The sequence below is a fragment of the Aulonocara stuartgranti genome (genome assembly GCF_965226115.1).
Source record: "Aulonocara stuartgranti genome assembly, chromosome: 7".
In the NCBI taxonomy this organism is placed as follows: Eukaryota; Metazoa; Chordata; class Actinopteri; order Cichliformes; family Cichlidae; genus Aulonocara; species Aulonocara stuartgranti.
In genome coordinates, this window is record NC_138945.1 from 22,311,994 (window position 1) to 22,332,306 (window position 20,313).

Sequence of the window (20,313 nt, forward strand, 5' to 3'; positions counted from 1 at the left end):
ACCTTTTGCTGTCCAGACTAAATTATGGGGAGCTTGTTCTAGCTGGTGACTTTAACTGGGATTGGCTCAAAACTGTTTCAGATGATTTTAAATCTTTTTGTGATTCTATCAGTCTTACCCAGCTGGTCAATTTACCCACTCGGCCGAATCTCAAAAGCCCCGAAAAGTCTACCTTGATTGACTTGATTTTGACAAATGTTCCTCATAAATTTTCATCTTTGGGTGTCTTTTGTAACGACTTAAGTGACTACTGTGTTGTTGCTGCTATTAGAAATACTAAAGTGGCCAAGTCACAACATCGTATTATTTTTAAAAGAACTCTTAAACATTTTAATGAGCAAGCATTTTATCATGATTTGTCAAATTATGACTGGAAGAAAATAGGATTGATCCCTGATGTAGAATTAGCGTGGGCATTCTTTAAGGATGGGTTTATGCAAATTGTGAATAAACATGCTCCATTAAGAAGATATAGGATAAAAGGTCGTGAAAACCCCTGGTTCTCCCAAGAGCTGGCAGATATCATTCATGAGCGTAACCTGGCTTGGGCCAAAGCGAGGAAAACAGGCTACCCCAGTGATTGGCTTCTTTTCAGACAACTAAGAAACAGATGTACTTCCTCTATTAAGAAAGCTAAAACAGAATATTATCTGTCTGTCACCACTGAGAACCTAAATAATCCACAGAAGTTCTGGAAAATCATTAAGTCTCTTTCAGTGAGTAAAAGCTCCCACGCTCTACCCACCTATGTTTTTAAGGATTCTGTTCCTGTTTATGATAGGAAGGAGATTATGAATTGTTTTAACAAGCACTTTATATCTTCTGGCTCTTTGTTTGACTCTCTGAACCCAGTCTCTGTAAAATCTGGCACAAACCTTCCGGTGTACACTGGTCAGCCATTTAACTTTGTTCCTTTCTCTGTGCAGGAGGTCTGTAAAGCTCTTAAACTGTTAGATCCTAGAAAATCTCCAGGGCCAGACTTACTAGATCCTTACTTCTTGAAACTGGCAGCTGATTTTGTAGCAGAGCCTCTCACAACACTTTTCAACCTCACACTGGACATGGATAAAATTCCCTCAGTATGGAAATCAGCTTTTGTTGTTCCTCTATTAAAAGGGGGCGACCCAGCAGTGTTAACTAATTACAGACCAATATCTAATCTATCTGTGCTGGCCAAAGTTCTTGAAGCTCTTGTGTGTGAGCAGTTAAAGGAGTTTTTGCACATCAATGCCATTTTATCTGAATATCAATCAGGCTTTAGGAAGAATCACAGTACTATCACAGCTGCAATTAGAGTGGTAAATGATATTACTATTGCACTTGATAAAAAACAACACTGTGCATCCCTTTTTATTGATTTGTCAAAAGCATTTGACACTGTTGATCATTGTATTTTAAAACTTAGACTCTTCCAGTCAGGACTCTCTGAGAGAGCAGTGGCATGGTTCTCAAACTACCTCAGTAACAGGACTCAGTGCATTAAATCTGACGGTCTATGTTCTGACTTTGTTACAGTGCACAGCGGAGTGCCACAGGGTTCTGTATTAGGTCCCCTTCTATTTATCATTTACGTAAACAATCTTAGTCTACATGTGCCAGATGCAAACTTGCACTTCTATGCTGATGATACAGTTATTTACAGCTGTGGTTCAACTCTTGTCCAAGCCATCGACTCCTTGCAGAAAGCCTTTTCTGCTGTCCAGCACTCATTACATCAGCTTAAACTTGTTCTCAACGCAGACAAAACAAAGCTCATGTTGTTTTCTAAATCAAGGAGACGAGCCCAAACAATCCCATCAGTAACCACTCTTGACGGTAATAAAATAGAGTTGGTTCACACCTATAAATATCTGGGAATCTTAATTGATGACTCGCTTACCTTCAAACCACATGTAGAGAATCTTGTGAAAAACCTGAAGTTAAAACTGAGATTTTATTTTCAAAATAAGTTGTGTTTCTCTTTTAATACAAAGAAGCGGCTTGTTGCTGCAACATTCTTGCCTGTGCTGGATTATGGTGATATTCTATATATGAATGCTTCTGCTCAATGTCTTCGAATGGTTGATTCTGTGTATCATGCTTCTCTGAGGTTCATCACTAACCGTAAAGCTCAGACTCACCACTGTGAGTTATACTCTCAGGTAGGATGGCCTGCTTTGGTAAGTCGGAGGAACTCTCATTTATACAGTTTTATATATAAGGCGATACTTGGGTTGCTGCCTTCTTATATATGTTCCCTGCTTGTAATGAAACATGCTGGTCGGTATTCTCTTCGTCCGCATGGTTACTTGTTGCTTTCTGTTCCATTTGCCCGAACTGAACTTGGTAAAAGAGCTTTTGTCCATTTAGCACCCTCGGCCTGGAACAAACTGCAGAAGGAATGGAAAATGACTGAATTCATTTCATTAAGTGATTTTAAATCTAAACTACGAATCCTTGAGGCCAAGTCCATAACATGCAACTGTTTCAATTAGATTGATTGTCATTTTAACTGACTTTTTATTTTATTTGAATTTTATTGAATTTTATTTTTATTTTATTTGTATTCTTTCACTTATTGTTGCATGTGTGTTGTTGCTGCCTGTGTTTGAGTAATTTCTGTAACTGTGAGACACTTACTGCTGCCTATCTTGGCCAGGTCTCCCTTGAAAAAGAGGTTTTTAATCTCAATGGGATCTTCCTGGTTAAATAAAGGTTAATAAATAAATAAAAATAAATAGCAAAGTGACAGTATATTCTGTGGATTTAGCATGCAGTTTAGCTGACTTTTTGGAAGCTTTTAGCGGCTATAAGTTGCATTGTGATTTAAATACTTTTATTATGAGTAGTACAGTGGTACGATGGTTAGCATGCTATTGTTACCTCACAGCAATAAGGCCCTCACAGGTGCCTTTCTGTGTGGGGTTTGCATGTTCCCCATGTGTTTGTAGAAATTCTCTCTGGGTTCTCTGTGGCTTACATCCACAGTCCAAAGACATACAGTTAGTGGGGGTAAGTTAATAAGTGACTCTAACCTGGACATAGTTGTGAATGTGAGTATAAATGGGTGTATTTTTGTTTATGTTGGCACTGTGATTGGCTGGCGAACTTTTCAGGCTGTTAGCTAGCATTAACACAGTTATCACAGTAAATTAATTAGAACAGACACAGTTCCTGACTTTATAAGCTGTTGTTTATAGTCAAAGTTTTCTTCTATTTGGAGGATAATACTGCATATTGTCTATTTCCACATCATGGTTGTTATCAACTTGAATCATCCGAGAGGTACGGCTAGCACAATCCTGTACATTCTGATAACACAGAAGGTATTTTATCAGTATGTATGCCAAAACCATTCCAAAAAGCATCTAAAAACATATGTTAGAAAAAGATATTTACCTATGCTTAACTCTCCAAAAAAATAAAAGAAAATTTGCTATTTTTGATGAAATGTGGCCAAATCTAGGAAACTCTATTTCAATTTTATAATCAGATGTTATTTTCTTGCATTATTTTTATTTAGATACCGAAAGTTACTGACAATTACTCTACTGAACTAACGTCGTATTTTGCCAACACCTTATAGGTTGAATATGATATTAAATACCTTGTAAGACAGTTTTTTTGTTGCAATCTGTCACTGCCTTGTGTGATGGTGACCAATGAGAGGAGCTGTGGTTCAGATCAATGGTCCTTTGGATGGCCTGTTGAACCTGGATCAATAACTACTTGCTAAGTGAGGACTTGTTCTCTGATTTGGTGTTTCTCACTGTCAGACACTTACTCATAAGCTACATTCACTCTTTCAGCTGTCCACCCCCCCACACACACAAGCGCGCGCACACACACACACACACAATCCTATATCTAACTCTTTCTCTCTTGAGGCTAAATAGGCCGTCATTCTCTAGTGCAGCATAGTTAAGTCATCGTGATTTTTGACAGAGACATAAGGGGTTATTATCAGATGCCGGTCTTTTCTCTAGCAGTGTGAGACAAAGGTGCTTTTAATCATTACAGTGTTGCAGTTAACATACTAAATCTGGTCAAGTATAATTCTATATATACTAAAGTAAATCTCTCACATTATGAAGAGGTTCAGGAGCAGACTCAATCATAGTGTTTTGTTTGTCTTTTGACATTGTCTAACAACCACTGAAATTTTGCATCACACTTGTGTGCAAATATAATAAAAAGAGACTGCACATATAATTTTCTAACAGAATTGCCAGTGACCAAAAGATGTAAAGTAATAATTGAATCTGAGTTTTAGATTCTAACTATTAAATGCTAGGCTTCTAAGGCATAGGAAGGAGCAAACATCAGCATTTTATCCTGTAAACAGCAAGGACAGCAGGATGGCTGACTGCTGACAATAAACAGCTGACACTATAGGTTGCCATGCACTGATGTGCTCCCACTGCTATGTCTTGTTAGGTAAATCTCACACAGAACATCCTGCTCTTTTAAAAAGAGATGCATAATCCAAACTTTCAAAAAAGTGAGGGAGGTTAAATTTAATGTTATCAGGCCAGTGCTTCCTAATGACTTGAGAAGACCTTTGGATACCCAAAAATTTGCATTTCAGCTGTTAAGGTGATACTGTGCCCTTGCATGGGTCTGTGAACACCTGGAGAGAACTGGTAGTGTCATCAGCATTCTATTGTTTTACTGTCGCTGTGCTTTTACCACAGTACAACCTCATAAATCTGAATGTCACAGCTCAATAAAATTGATTCTGACTGAAGTAGCTAACCTAAGTCAGTTTGTTAATGAAAGAGAACGTGACTTGAGACTGCATCTGCACCAACACAGAGTTCTGCTCACAGTGTTGTGAGCTGTTATTGTAAGACTTATTTATCTTGCAAACAATGAGTGAAAAACATAACCAGGAAATGAGCCATATATAGAAATACTGCAATGAAATGGCATTTGTCTGTTGTATTTTTTAGGCTTCATTGAAAGGACATTAGCAGTTAATCTCTGTTAAGGCAAAAAAAAAGTTACAACGGTTTGTTTGTTTTTTTCCGTGTGAAAATTTTGACTTTCTCTGATTTCGTGTTCATTTGTTTATGAAGATTTGACTGATGCATTCACTGAATCTGGTATGCCACACTTGTATTTATGGAAAGTCAATAAAAACAATTAGAATAGAATAGAATAGAATAGAACAAATAATCTAAAGTTTATGTAGAACTGTAAATTCAATTTTCAATTCAATTCAGTTTATTTATATAGCACTCTTCACAGGATAAAAACCACAAAGTGCTTCACAGTAATATAAAAACAGAAATACATAAAATACATAAAAAAAATCTAACATAAAGCACAAATCTAATTAAAAGCCAATCTAAATAAATGAGTCTTAAGCTGCTTTTTAAAATAATAAATACAATCATGGCAATGTAATGATGGAGGGAGAGCATTCCACAACCTGGGGCCACCACTCCAAAAGATCTCCTCTGGTCTTAAAACGTGTTTGTGGGACTACCAACAGCCTTTGATTAGATGATCTCAGGCTGCAAGAGGGAGCGTGGGGTTTTAAAAGATCAGAAATGTAGGCAGGGGCATCACAATTCAAAGCTTTAAAAGTCAGTACTAAGATTTTAAAATAAATTCTAAAATGTGCTGGAAGTCAGTGTAATGAACGTAACACTGGTGTAATGTGCTCTCGTTTTCGTGTCTTAGTTAAAAGCCTTGCAGCAGCATTCTGGACTAACTGGAGACGGTCAAGATTCCTTTTGCTCAAACAAAGAAAAAGACTGTTACAATAATCTAAGTGAGATTAAATAAAAGCATGAATAACCATTTCTAACTCAGATTTAGACAACAAAGTTCACAGTTTGGAGATTTTTCTTAGCTGAAAAAGGCAATTCCTAATTAATTGGCGAGAGTGTTGTTCTAGGGACATGGCAGAATCAACGATCACACCGAGGTACCTGAGACTCAGGTGAACAGATGAGCCAAGAGAACCAAGATGCTGTTTGATTAAAGATATCTGGCTGTCAGGGGCAATAATTAATGTTTCTGACTTCTCAGAGTTCAACTCTAAGTAGCTGTCACCAAGCTACTGTTCAACGAAAGCTAAACATTTAATTAAAGAGGACAGTTTATGGACTTCCATCGGCTTAAAAGAGCAAATATCTGACTTTGGCCAACACTTTGGGTCAAAGTTAAATACTTGAAGATGAAACATAGATGTAAGCAGTATCTTATTTTATCGTACAACAGCAATGCAATGCATGCCATTTTCATGAGTCATGGTAGTCATAGTCATTTAAATCTAATGTCTTATCTTTGCCGTATGGGAACACTGCTCCAACGGGAATGCGATCTCAGAAATGTAGTGATAAATGTTAAAGTCTTCTCTGAATCATTTATGCAACATAAAAATTGTACACTACAGATTTTTACAAGCACGCTTTTGTATTGTTGTCTATGTATAATTGAGCCCTGACCTCCAATAATGAAAGAATAGCACATTCAGTGCCGTCATTTAGGTTTTTCATTTCAAGTCAGAAACTCCATGCACAAAATCATCTTCACCATGACCCATTGTGAATGTCTCACTGTGTTCTGAACTCACGCTGTTGCATCTACCTGCCCTCAACCCATGAACACTGTGTGCATCCCGAACCTCATATCCACCCTATTTTGTATTCCGAGGACAACACTCCACGGACACAATCTCCAACCAAGAGAGCTATTGATTTGAACCGTACTATATTGATCTTTCACTTCTTTTGGCATGAAAAACTACTTTTCTATCCTCTGGCTCTCTGGTTCCATTCATACAGTTTCATTCCCAATTGAGACATTTGTGTTTCACCCTGTCTCAGTCTTCTCTTACTTCATTTGTGAGTTTAATATGAGATTTATGTTATCCATTGAGCTTTCTCCAAGACAGTAAAATGCTTAGCCAATGCTCTGTTACACTGTGGCTGTGAGTTGTGTTTGAAAACAGCACTGCGTATGGGTCACAGAGTCCTGAACATTGTACCATTATGCCTATTAGAGAGAAAAACACGAGTTAGAGAAAATTCACAGAAAGATTCTGCAAAAATCAGATTCAGATCTTAACATGACACCACATTGACTTTTGAAACAAGTATCCACAGAGAGACCCAATCCCATGTTCAACAATCAAAATGCACACAAAACTCCACTAACAGCCACCAAAATCTGTTTCGCTGACAGTATCACGACATCAGTCACAGGGACTTAAAAGTCAAAGTTATTTCATGCACATCAGTGGGCTTTCAAATCATAAAAAACATATTGTTTTGTAGCCACTTAGAGAGCATTGATGTGCAAATCACCCCTCAGAAACTCTACTGAATACTAAGATGTCCACTTTCCATTAAGTAAATAGAAAAAAGTACAGTAGAAAATCTGATCTTCTGTGTGTGTATGTGGGGTGGGGTGGAAGGCTGGGGTATTGGTGGCAAACATCCTTTGGTCCAGTATTCCAGTATTTCCATCATTCTTTTCAAAGCACTTCAGAACTAGCTAGGGAGAAACAACTTCAAAAGAGAGTCACTCCCCACTGCATTCATCTCTTGACTCTTTGATTGTTAGCTATTCTAGCCATGTATGAGGGATTGTAGAAGCTATAAAAAAAATTATGACCTCATGTTTTATTCACGGCTTCTCCATTTTCATAAGATAAGGGGTGTCATTGTTGAACCAGCGCAAAGTTAGCAGAGCTTTTTGTGTGAATGTTTCACCTTCAGCTTTTGCAAGCTACCTTACTTTTCTAATCACAACTGTGTGATGATCTTGGTGGAATAGTGTGAAACAAGAAGGCAAAAAGGGCAGACAAGATAAAGCGCTATTAGGAGCCCTATTAGGGATAAGCATCACTTAAAGTGTTTGTGATATCTTTAATGGGTTAATTGGACATCAACTGCCCAACGTGCCCCATCTATGAAGAAGTGTTTGCATCTGTTTTTTCCTTCACTCATTCATAAAGGTTTTCCTTCAATTTTCCAAATTTGTATATTGTATATTTAATATGACTGCCAAAAAAATTTCTTTTATGTTTTATTCTTTGCGGCCTCTGTGTTATTTTATATTACAATTCAGCATATGCAGCAACATACATGTACTTTATAATGAACCTTGGGTCCCATGAGAAAAAAAGACCTCAACCATTCTACTAAATAAAATCATAAAAGGGACAAAATCAGTGAAACTAATAATCTGCTTCTATGGGCAAAGGTCCCAATAGTGACCACCATCACATAGGCTTTTACCTTGACTCTGACCCCAACTCACACCCACATTGAGCATTTGCTCAAAAATGCCTCTTCATGGCTCTTGTTCTGACTCTTCTAGTCAGTCTACAAGGATCTTGTCAGTTTTTCCTTTTTTTCTTTTTTACTGAGGCTGAGGCTGGAGTATGGCATTGTCCCTTTAGTGGAGAGCAACAAAAGGTAGATTGCATTGCTGAAGAGAGTGCAAAAAAAGGGCCCTCAGGATCATCTTCAGAAACCGCACCCCAGCACTGCAACCTCTTTCTCTTCAGAGCAGAAGGGAACGGGCAGCCATTCAGCTGGTAAAAGAGATGACACAAGCACAACGTCCACTTCATGACTTGCTCCCACAGACAAGACTTGCACAGTATTCTGCGGTGCTGTACCTGGATCTGATTGCTTGTGCTGATATATTTAGCCTGACATTTACGATAGCCTCACTGTATTCCCTAATTATTGAACAATTTCAGCATAAAATCTGATTTAGCAGTTCAAATGAAGCTGCCTGAAGTCATTTGGCTCTGGCCAAGACTTATCTCCTCTGGTGGTTTTATTCATTTGTTTTGCTATATTTTCTTCTTTTGTCAACCTTCCCACTGTACTCCACAGATTCAGCACCGGAGTCTCTGTGGCAAGCGATCAGTTTAATGACAGAGCAACATTGCCCCCTGTTGGTTGAGAATGAGAACACCTTAACTCAGCACGGACACAGAAATAATATGCATGCTGAAACCACCCGTCTTCACTTTGTAGTGCTGCAGCTATTTATTGTTTACAGTTGGTCATTGCCCTTGTCTTCACACCCATTATAATACTGTATAACATGGTTGCCCTAGCATCTTAAGCAAGTACAAAACCAGTACAATGACACTTTCACTGCATAGTAATTCCAGCTTGAGTGAGAATACATAAATTATTTAGAATATTGTATGGGATTTGGCTTGAATGCTTCAATGAATTATGCAAAATGTTCAACAAATAGACTTAATACATGCATCATGCATGTGAATGCATGGCACAGCATGTTTTATAATTGCTGTTTTCTTGTTCATCACTACCACTGTGTGTAATTGCTGTTACTGCTGGTCACATTTGAAAGGTAAAATCTCTCAGTTGCAATCTACATATTGGTGTACAAAATATTGGTAGTGTTCAACATTACTACCCTTCATTTCACCAGGTCCACTTCACCAGATGCTATTTCCCCCCACAAATGGGGAATAATGTGCGATGCTTCACACTGTCCCATTTCCCAAACCCTTCAACACTGTTTTGACCAGCCAAGTGTTTACAGCTTGACTTCTCATGACCCCTCTCCAGTCTTCCCTCAAAAACATATATTACTTTACAAGGAATGTTTGAAGAGTGTGTAAGCAAAGAATCAAAATGGGTTTTCCGTTGTATCAACCAGGTCTCTTATATTTTTGATATCTGCAGCTGAGCAACTATAATTATTTCCAAGACATCTGTTAGAATGTACATTTTTTATCTACCTTTCATGTGTTATATATTTAAAATGAATTCACTCAACTAAACTCCTTACATAATTTGTTTTTTATTATTTAGACTACTCAAATGCAAAATAAGAACATTTACTTAACACTTTAATGAAATACAGCTGAAAGAATTCATCTAAAGATATTTTGCTATGTAGTATTTCTTTTATCTTTGTCAATGTCATTTGATTTTTTTCCACTGAATAAAAAAAGGAAGGTAAAATTACATTTGCAGATGCACAGTGCTCAGAATAAATAGTAAGTGCCTCTGCCAAAGCTCTTTCCCACTTCCTGTTCCCTCCAACCAGCATTAAAATAAACAGTGGTTTATATATTGTGGTTAAGCCAGCATATCTTTAGAATAAGCATATTAAAAACCTGATTTTCATTAAACCTTTTAGTGTCATTTTGTCTGTTATTTTGAGTCCAAAGCCAGCAGTTACACAACATCCTGCCATGATGCACGTAGAAAATGTTGCAAAACATATGGCATGTCACACATCACATTTATGGTTTTGTTGGGTTTGTTGAAGGCCTTGTCTAAGTTCATACAAATTCACTGAACTAATGCTGAACTAATGTGGCCAGCAGCAAAGTGAGTGCTTGATTTATTGCATATTCTATATGAGTCAGCTGGTGTTATACTGAGGAGATAATCCAAGTGGATAAATGTGCTCAAGCTGGTAGTTGGTCCTCTTCATGGCTGCAGCTCCCCCAGCCAACTCTAGCATGGCCTACAGAGGCTGTAATGCTTAGAGCTTATACAACACAAAACGTGATACTAATAATAATGTTAATACTAAGACTACTAACATTAGTTTGTTGTTGTTTATGTATACATCAAACTCCTCTCACCTGAACATACAGTAAGTTGATGTGGTTTGATTTTTTACTTGTCAAAAGACTGAGAAATCCTTCGTGTGATTGTATAAAAGCATTCCAACAAACTAGTAGAAAAACAAAAACAAGTAAACATCATCACATGCCACTCTTGCAGATTACCAGCAACATTTTCATCATATGTGATATATTGGATTTTCTGTTCATTTTTGTTTTTGCAAGTCATTTTTGCGAGTTATGTAAAATTTAAGTTCAGAAAAAAAGTAGCAGGAAAAAAAAAAGAAAAAAAAGTAGCAGTAGTCGTCATTGGATCTTGCATGAACTCCAACTGCTTCTCTCGTTTTTCTAAAGTGTAGGTTTTCAGAGTGCAACCTGCAGAGTAGTGGTGCAGCCTACATACGGAGAGAGATTTCAGGAAAAAGTCCAACCAGAGTTATCTTTAAAGCTACATAAATGCAAGTCAGCACTGACATGAAAAAGCAGGTGTGTGTACTTGCAGTATACGAACACTGAAGACAAAACATGGCACTAAATATAACGTAAATCCATAAGTAACCTGAACTGACCTCCTATTGGTCAAATATTTAAGTGCAAAAATTGTAAATTAAATATTGTACATTGGTCTGTATATGTATGTATGTATATATATCTATATATATATATATATATATATATATATATATATATATATATATATTTCATATTTTTGCACTACTAGATAGAATGAGCCACTAGATACCTATAGAAATGCCCAGTCATGGAATAATAATGTGATTTATGCATTTCATTTGTGCTGCGATCACTCACATGTTGGATTCCTCAGCTGGCACTCATTCATCAAAACCTTGAGTATGTACCAGACATCAGTAAGACTTTGAAACCATTATTATCATTCAGACATCATTTTTGTTTATGAAGAGAAGCAAATTCATTAATAAGAAAGGTAGACTTTACTCCCCTGTTTGGTGAGGATTTTCTATTAAAGTACACAAATGTGGACATTTTAATAATTAAATATAATCTAGACGGAGCTTTTTCCTAGGTTTGTTGTAACGTTGCATGTTTTGCATCTCAATTATCTTTCTCTGTATGACTGCTCTCTCCAACTGAAAACAAGCATTTGTAATGCAGATGTTGTCTTGTTTATTCTGCCTGTCAAATAAACTCATGAGAAGAAGATGAGCATTTGCCCTCTGCCAAACTTTAACTTATCACTCCATCACAAGCTAAAAATCCAACAGAAAATGAAAGAAAGTAAACTCGGATTTTTTGCACAAATTTATCTTCTAGTACAAAAAATCCAAACAAGAAAACAAAAATGAAAGAGAGAGCAGCGTCACGGCATTCCTAAAGTCATCACTGTTAATGAATGTAAAAATAGATTATTGGGAAAAAATTTTCTGGATCCTGCCTCCCAGAAGGGAAAGAAAATCTCTCTACACACACACGTAAACGCGCGCACACACACACAAAATGCACATTTAGTCACAGCATTAATTATCAGTTATTCTAATTGGGCCCTGTGTCCATCTAATTAGTTTGAAGCAATAGATTTTACAGCAGGCAGTGTGTGGAGGAGGGTCATGTCAGGTTCTGCAAATTAGGTCTGGGGTCTTGGAGTATATCCCAGAATTCATCATGACTAGATGAAAGAGATACAGTAGCTCTCTAATAATCTTTGCACCATTACTAACTCTGGTCCTTTCCCTCTCCCTCATTTGAAATCCTGTACCGTACATCATTTCTGTGTCAGGTGAAGAGGAGTTACATAAGCTCATGTGAACTGAGCAACATGAGATCTAATGTTAATGGCAGAGCTCACTTACAGTGAAGAACTAGCCCTGAAGAAAAACATATCCTACCTTGTTACACGCTGTGCTTTAGAATGAAGCTATTTTATTGTGTTATAATCATCATTATACTTTCTTTTTCTTTGTTATCCAAACTTTACAACTGTAGATGAATGTTCAACAATGCTAAAAGTAGCAGAAGATAACGGATTGTGCAATACAGATAAAACAAGACTTTCATAAAAGTGAGATTTAATCGAGTCAGTGATTTTAATCTTGCACTTAGCTATCTTAGAGTTGCAGTGTCTCGATAGCATCACCTTTGGCCTTTAGATAAGACCAAGGATCCGATAGTATAACTGTGTTGCAGGATTCTAAATAAAGATTAAATGAATCGAAATGTATGCACAGGACATAACCTCAGTTTCAGTGGTAAATCACCACCATCCACACTAACTGATTTGAATAGTAGGCAATGACAAGAAGAAAGAGCTGTTCTTTTTAAATTTGTATAATTAGTTTTAGTAGACAAGTCTATAACAACACATAGTACATAACCATTTCTTGGTTTGGGAAACTTAAATAGAAATATTCGCTTTATGGCTGCTAGTAAAGGCTTCAGACCAACCATAATCCTGAATTGGATAAACACAAGAAGATGGATGGCAGATTTAAAATAGCTATCAGAAAATATAAACAAGAAAAAAAAATCTCATCTTACTTATTTATTAACATAAAGTAACCAATGTTTCCTGGCCAAACTCATTTCTGTAGTCCAGTGCTGCACAATGAATTGCATCAGCTCCATAATGGATGGAAATTGTATGACTAGAGGAAAGAGGAAGCACTTTCAGATGCAGTTAAGAATAGTCAATAGATCTTACCCAGTGCAACACTGAACTAAGTTTTGTAACTTCAACAGCAATATTACATTTTTAATATTAAAAAAAGAAGCAGTGTATATTAATGAATTTTAAAAAACTGCAACTTATAAGAATGATAAATTATCTCTTTCCTCTGACGCAAGTTAAAATGAATATTTACGTACTTTCTCTTACATTGTTGACGACGGTAAGATTCTTTACAGTGTAAAATAGTTTCAAACTTTTAATTGGATTTTGTGGTGTAGATTGGCAAAACGTAATACAGTCGGTTCATTTTTTGCTTTTCAATTTTCAGTTTTCAAGGATTAAACAAATAAAAAAGCAAAACAAAGGGAATGTTTGCGAATGCCCAGAGTTTCACATTCTTTTTCAGAAAAACTTCAACTCCATTAGGGTTCAAGTGCAACAAGCTTAAATGCTATAATAAAACATGCCTGAGGGAAGGAATATATTGCACTGCTCTTAATGGTGGTGACAGATGGATAGGGGCAACAGAGGAGGCAAAACTGAAAGTAATGGCAGTAAGCAAGGCCAGAGTAATGACAGTAAGGCCATCCTTCTGACCTTGCCTGACTGTCCCACCTACTCTGTCCATCACCAATGGGACTAACGGATGGGTGAGTCAGTGGGCCAGGATGTGGATGGTAAACAGGGGTGACAGCTGACCTGGCAGCACTTAATGGGAATGATGGAGGAGGATATGAAAATAGGGTGGGGTCATCCAGAGGTAGATTTTCTAACACTTGGAGTCTGTCAGTAAAGCCCAGGCCTGTCAGTGATGTGGGACCTGTTCGTGAATGACAACAGTCTATGGCTCCAGTGTAGCGAAGACATGAATAAGATCCATAGTCCTACTGCAACAGATATAGAATACCAGAACAGGAAGACTCTGGAGACTCACTGCCTTCACAGAAAAAAAACTTCAGATGGTTCAAGCAGAGACTTAAGTTATGCTGTGTAACTAAATATCTTTATTATACTATCATCGTGTGGGGCGATTTTTGTGACCTCACTGCAAGCTTTATTTTAGGGATGCATGGTTCTCAAAGGACAGACACTACAAATACATGATTTTATAGAATACAATGATGTAGAGTAGCAGAATATAAAGTATTTCAAATGAGCTCAACATTAAATATCTCCATATAACACTGATGGGAAACGTTTTTTCTTCAGAATAAGTGCTTTTACATTTGAAAGTTTGTCCGTGACAAGGTTGTATGTGTAGTGTGGTGTTTTCATAGTGTTTTGTTGTAACCTAGCAAAAAGAGTGGTTCTAAAAAGCTCCTCCAGGACTCCTGGTTGTCAGACAATAGTAAATATTTAGATGATAGCTACAGGAGTCATAATATTATACAAGTCTTAAGCCAGGAATGAGTACAGAAAGGTGAAGACGTTAAGGAAGAGTGCAGCAAGCTGACCTCCTATGTTTGTTATTCTATAAAAAAGGAGGATGATGTCATTGTCTCTGCTTGTCTTTCTGTAAAAGTCACCGTACGCCACTGCTGTGCAGCATATGTTACTGTCCTGTTTCATAAATAATGTTTACCACACCAGTACTGCAGCAACTCCGACAGGACTCGCCCACCCCTCATTCACACATTATGTTATGCTCTCAAGTTGATTCATTGCTTTTGAATTCACTCAAAAACATTTTCCAACAGCAAGTGGAGGACAATGCACTTTATGGGGGAAAATGATGGTTTATTTTAACCAGTGAACTCAACAACAAACCTTAAAAATGTGTTAAATTAATTTAAACATTTATTTACCTGTGATTGTTAGATAACTTTTCTTGCCTCCTTATCCTTATCTTTTTCATATGTCAAATCCTCCCTGACTTTTCTTTTCTTTTCCCGTGCATCAGTCAGAGAGCTGACATGCTATTGTGAAAAATGCAGGAAGTTCAGAGGTCCTCTGTGGAGGACAAGAACAAAAATGCTTTTTAGTGAACAAAGTGCTGATGCTGCTATAAAAACTCACCTAGCTGTTCCTTGGGGGGTTCACTCAGTAGAAGGAATCTGCAGATTAAACTGAAATACTCATAATTACATCCCAACACACTTATCTTCACTAATTTCATAAAATGAACAAGTGCTGATGGAAGCTATTTTGGAGAGCCATAAAATGTGTTGCGGTCCATCCCACACATGTGTTACATCGCTTCACAAATTAGGGGAACTGATTTGAAGTTTCTGTACTTTGAACTAAAAAAGACTTATCAGTAGCCGTCTGTACACATTTGCTGGGATGTGTGCTCCGCACCCACTAAACCAATTTGTGAGACGATATTTGCTCTGTGCTTAAGTGCGTTGTGTTGGTGTGTGTGTGGTTGTGTTTTTGTCCTCCAGGTGTAACCCAGTTTCTAATTGAGGAGCTCTTTGTTTACACCTGCAGAACTGGGGCAGTCTCCAGATAACTTAAACTAATCAATTAGCAAAGATAGCGCAGGAAAGCACTGCCAGCAGAGCTCTCAGGACTGTTTCCACTTCATACAAATAAGCAAAAAGAACAAGAAGTAGTTCTAGTTTCGTGACTTTGTTGATTTTGTGACACAGCTTTTTTTAGCCGCAGCTGTACACGGGGAAATGTCCGATGGTTCAGCACTTTGGTCCAGACCGCGATTTCACAACAGCTAGATGGATTGCTGTGACATTTAGCACCGACACTGCATTGCTCCTCGAGGATAAATTGTCCTGATTTCGGCGATTCCTGTCTTTTCTTTTAGTGCCACCATGTGGATCACAACTTCTCATTTACTTATTTATTTGATTTTTCTTCGTGGGGGTGAAATGCAGATATCCATGGTGCGCAGAGGATAAATCCTAATGACTTTAGTGATCCTCCCCTGACATTTCCTCTAATGCCAGCATGTGGTTGACATTTGTGGGTTTGTTCAAAACAAGCACTGGGTAGGCCTGATTAATTTTCATTAACAAATGGCTGATTTTCAAAAGGTATATCATACATGAAAAGTAGACGGTTGGATGCAGTCATGATTACTCCTCGTACTAATACACAAAATCTCATCATACGCTTAGTTCACAAGCTCCTGCTGTATGCCCACCCACCCACTTTAGAAAACATATATCCATCCTCATGCTATTCCTGTGGCACCCATGGGATCTCAATCCCATTTCAGCCCTCTAACTGTGGTGAGTGTTGCTTGCACAGGTCATTAAACTGTTAGTGCTTCACACCCACTCATTTATGCACATTTACAGACTGATCTGTATAACCACAGTCTTTTATAGCTGGCTTTACAGGGGTCAGCTTAAATATTTGAAGCAGAAAGCAGTGTTCATCTTCCTTCACAATCCAAATTTACTCTTCTTAGCCAGGATTCACACTATCAGGCTGGAACTTTAAGGCTGGGCTTTGGCACACAGCTACACCCCACTGCCATTATTTAAACCCAGCATTAACACCTAACTCAAAGAGTGGGAGGCAGACTTCAATCATTTTCTGACATGACAAAATAATCCACCACCTTTGCCAGAGCAGGGGAACGGTGACACAAAAGGTCAAGTCCTTTGGTCATTATGCCAGGGAAATCTGTTTATCCATCTCTGTCTAGGTGCAGTGGACGTTCAGTTGTTGTCTATCAAATTCAATTTCAAGAGAGTAAGATGCTGCCACGGCATTCAGGTCGGAGCAATTTCCTCAGCAATAAATCTCATATAACCAACCACAGTGCGTTTAAAAGCTCTCCACTAGCTCATAATGATGCCGTTTTCCTTTCCATACCCTTGTTTGGGTTGCTACTTGCAGCTCTCTACCACCTTACTGAATACACTAAAATCAATCAGTCCCATGTGATGTCTTGTTACTGTTTGCCCATTAAAGGCAGACAGTGTTCAATGAAATCTATCAACAAAAGAGGTCATGTCTGCAAAACTATGGCTTATTCTCTATGGGCTCGCAGAGGAGCTCTTCACAGTGTCAGCACTTTCACTATAACAGGACAGCAAAGCTTGTCAGATTTGCCATTTAGGCTAATCTTTGTAGCCAACTATTCAAACAGGAAATCATTATGACAGACTGACTAAAATGTCAGATTTACACAGAAGGGAAAGGGGGAAATTGCCCAAATGCAAATTGCTCTAAGGGTGGTGAATGTGGCAGTGACTTGATGTAAGCTTTAAAGTATGGATTAGAGACAGGAACAGCTGAACTTGAACAGCAATTTAAGGATTGAGTATCATTAGAAACATAATAAAGATAATGTTTAGTTTTACCAGTTGGAGACTAAAGACTAGGAATACAGATTCTTAGAATCATGGAAGAGAAGCAAAAAACTTTAAAAAAAGAGTAGGACGTTGAAATACTGATTATCAGCATGTTTACACTTATGTGCCTGGAGCCAGCATTTAATCTAAAGGATGCAGCGGATAGAAATGACTCGATTGGGAAATAATTTGCACATCATCTGCAAAGGCCATATCATATGAATCCAGCTTATTTCTGGGATTAAAATTTAGAAATATACTTTACTAATGCGTTAAATTATTCATCCCTTGAAGGTAATATAGAAACTGTTGGTGGAAAATGACTAATGAGCTGTTATTTGAGTGTATAAAGATGATTCTGTGTGGTATCAGCAACCAAAAGCAAAAAAAAGAGTAAAAAACAAAACAAAAACAAATGAAAAACGTGCACACAAGATTACTTTATAGTCCCTGCAAATAAAACTGAGTTTTTTGCAGTGCAAAAATAGCCTTGGTTATGTGATACTGAAAATTACGGAGTTTAAAAACTGAACTGCGCAGTATAGTTTTTAGTGTGCGTCAGTTCTGATATGTGTATTTAAGTTGATTTAAACGAGAAACAGAAACTCACAGAGAGACTGACTTTGCAAGCAACTATGCTTGGGTTTCATTTCATTTATCATTACTATCTCTTTGTTTGTCCTACTTTCCAGCTTTCATCTTTTCCTTTGTTATTTTACTCTGTTGCTGCTTCTCTTATTTAAAAATTGAGAGCAAGAGATGTGAGGGAAAGATAAGAAAACAGTAGAACTGAGAAAGTATGTCCATGCCTCTCAAGGTTTATGAGCAAAGTTAACAGCTGTATAGTTTTGACAGTGTCGAAGTTGTCTGTTATTTTTCTGTTTTGTTGACTTAGACATGTATGTCACCTCCTGCCCACATAATAAACTGCAACACCACTGTTGCACAGTTAATTTTAGATTTGCTTCCAAATCTTAGCAGACGTACTGAGTATTGTCCCTCACAATGAGCATAATTCTCAAACAAACTGACTAAATAATAATAAATACAGATTAATAAAATAAACAGTGGAAGAATGAACCAGGCATTACTTAGTTACTAAGGTCAACACATTGCAGGATCAGCTGAAAGAGTTAAACGGGTTTAAACAAGTAATAATCCAATTTTTGGTTGGGAAGAGGTTTTGTGGTGTTTATGCATGAATAATCTGTGTAATCTGTGTAATTGTTCCAGCATTGCCAGAACAGAAGACACAGGGGTCAACATTACAATTAAAACTGGCTGGATAAGTAGGAGTTTTTAGTTTTGTATTGCATTCCTACAGCTTTGGGAGACACCGGGCAGCATTAAGTGTTGTTATTCATTATTGCTAAAAGTCATACACTGCAAGCCCTTGCTAATATGATTTAATTTTAAATGTTTATGCATTAAGACTTTTGGTCATATAAGTTACAGCTATTTTGTGCTTAATAAATATATCATTCAGATATTCCCAATTGAAGTTGGAAAAAGCATGTGAGCCCCAGATAGATAGATAGATAGATAGGTAGGTAGGTAGGTAGTTAGGTAGCACCAACTATACGTTACTGAATAAAAAACAATACAGTCCCAGTAGTGTTGTAGCATGTCAGTGCCAGGACACAGACTCTACACTAAAGGGAAACTGTTTTAATGGACTGATGAAACTGAGGCTGAATGCTGGACAGCAGCTTGAAAACATCACCCATTTAGAGCTGCTTGCCTCTGGGCATGGACAGTTTGCCGTCATCTAGGGTAAAATTAAATCACAAGTTTATCAAGACATCATACAGGATGATATCAGACTGTCTGCCCCCCAGCTGAACCTCTGTATTATTTGTTTGTTGCAGCATGACGAGGACATTAATCACTATAGTAAATAAGAATGACTTTAAAAAGCCCAGACACTAACACAACCTGGGTTGACCTTTAGGTCATTCATGTGGCCAAGCTAAAGTCACACTGTAAGAAAGAAGCTGACCACATTTCTCTTGAACATTGTACATTGTTTTAAGTTGTTACAAGGGCTTACCATTTACCAAACCAGCAGTTCACAGACTTTTCCACCAGCACTGTGGCTATTTAATAGGTACATTTAATAAGAACATAAATGTTTACAATTGTGTGATATTAGTTTAGAAGTGTAACTTCTGTCTATACCAGTGTCTCTAATGAGGATATGCTAAGAAATGTTTTGATTTCAGCTTACTGGTATTTGCATCTGTAATAGGTTTAAATAATAATGGTGCAGGAGATACTGGATACACAATTATGGGATACACTATAAAGTCAACAACTCTGACTACTGCTTCATGTATGGGACAAGTCTACATTAAATTGAATTAAATTATATAAATAAGTTGGTTGCTAGATTTTCTACTGGTTTGCTTGGAGTGAATGTGCCATACTCATAGGCTTACTATGCATACAAAGTGAACTATGTCCTTGTTCATAGTGGGTTGTTTGAATGTTGGGGTTTTCCCTGTCTTCCTGTGGAGTCTTTACCGTACAAAACAAGCATTTTGAGGCGACTGTTGTTGTGATTTGGCACTATATAAATAAAACTGAATTGAACTGAATTGCTAAAAATGAGCACAGGTGACATTTCAAAGTTACCCAGTAGAGCACACTTGGAATTGTCCTTGTGTTCTGGACACTTGACGCGGCACAAGAAAACTTGCAGCTGTCCTTCTGCTGTATGCAGTTGAAACAATACACACAAGGATAGCTCCTTTGAAAAACATATGTTAATTTGCAACCACTTCTGCTCAGTTTGACTAGGGTTAAGCTGCGTTCAGTCAGGAGGAGAGAGGAAACACATT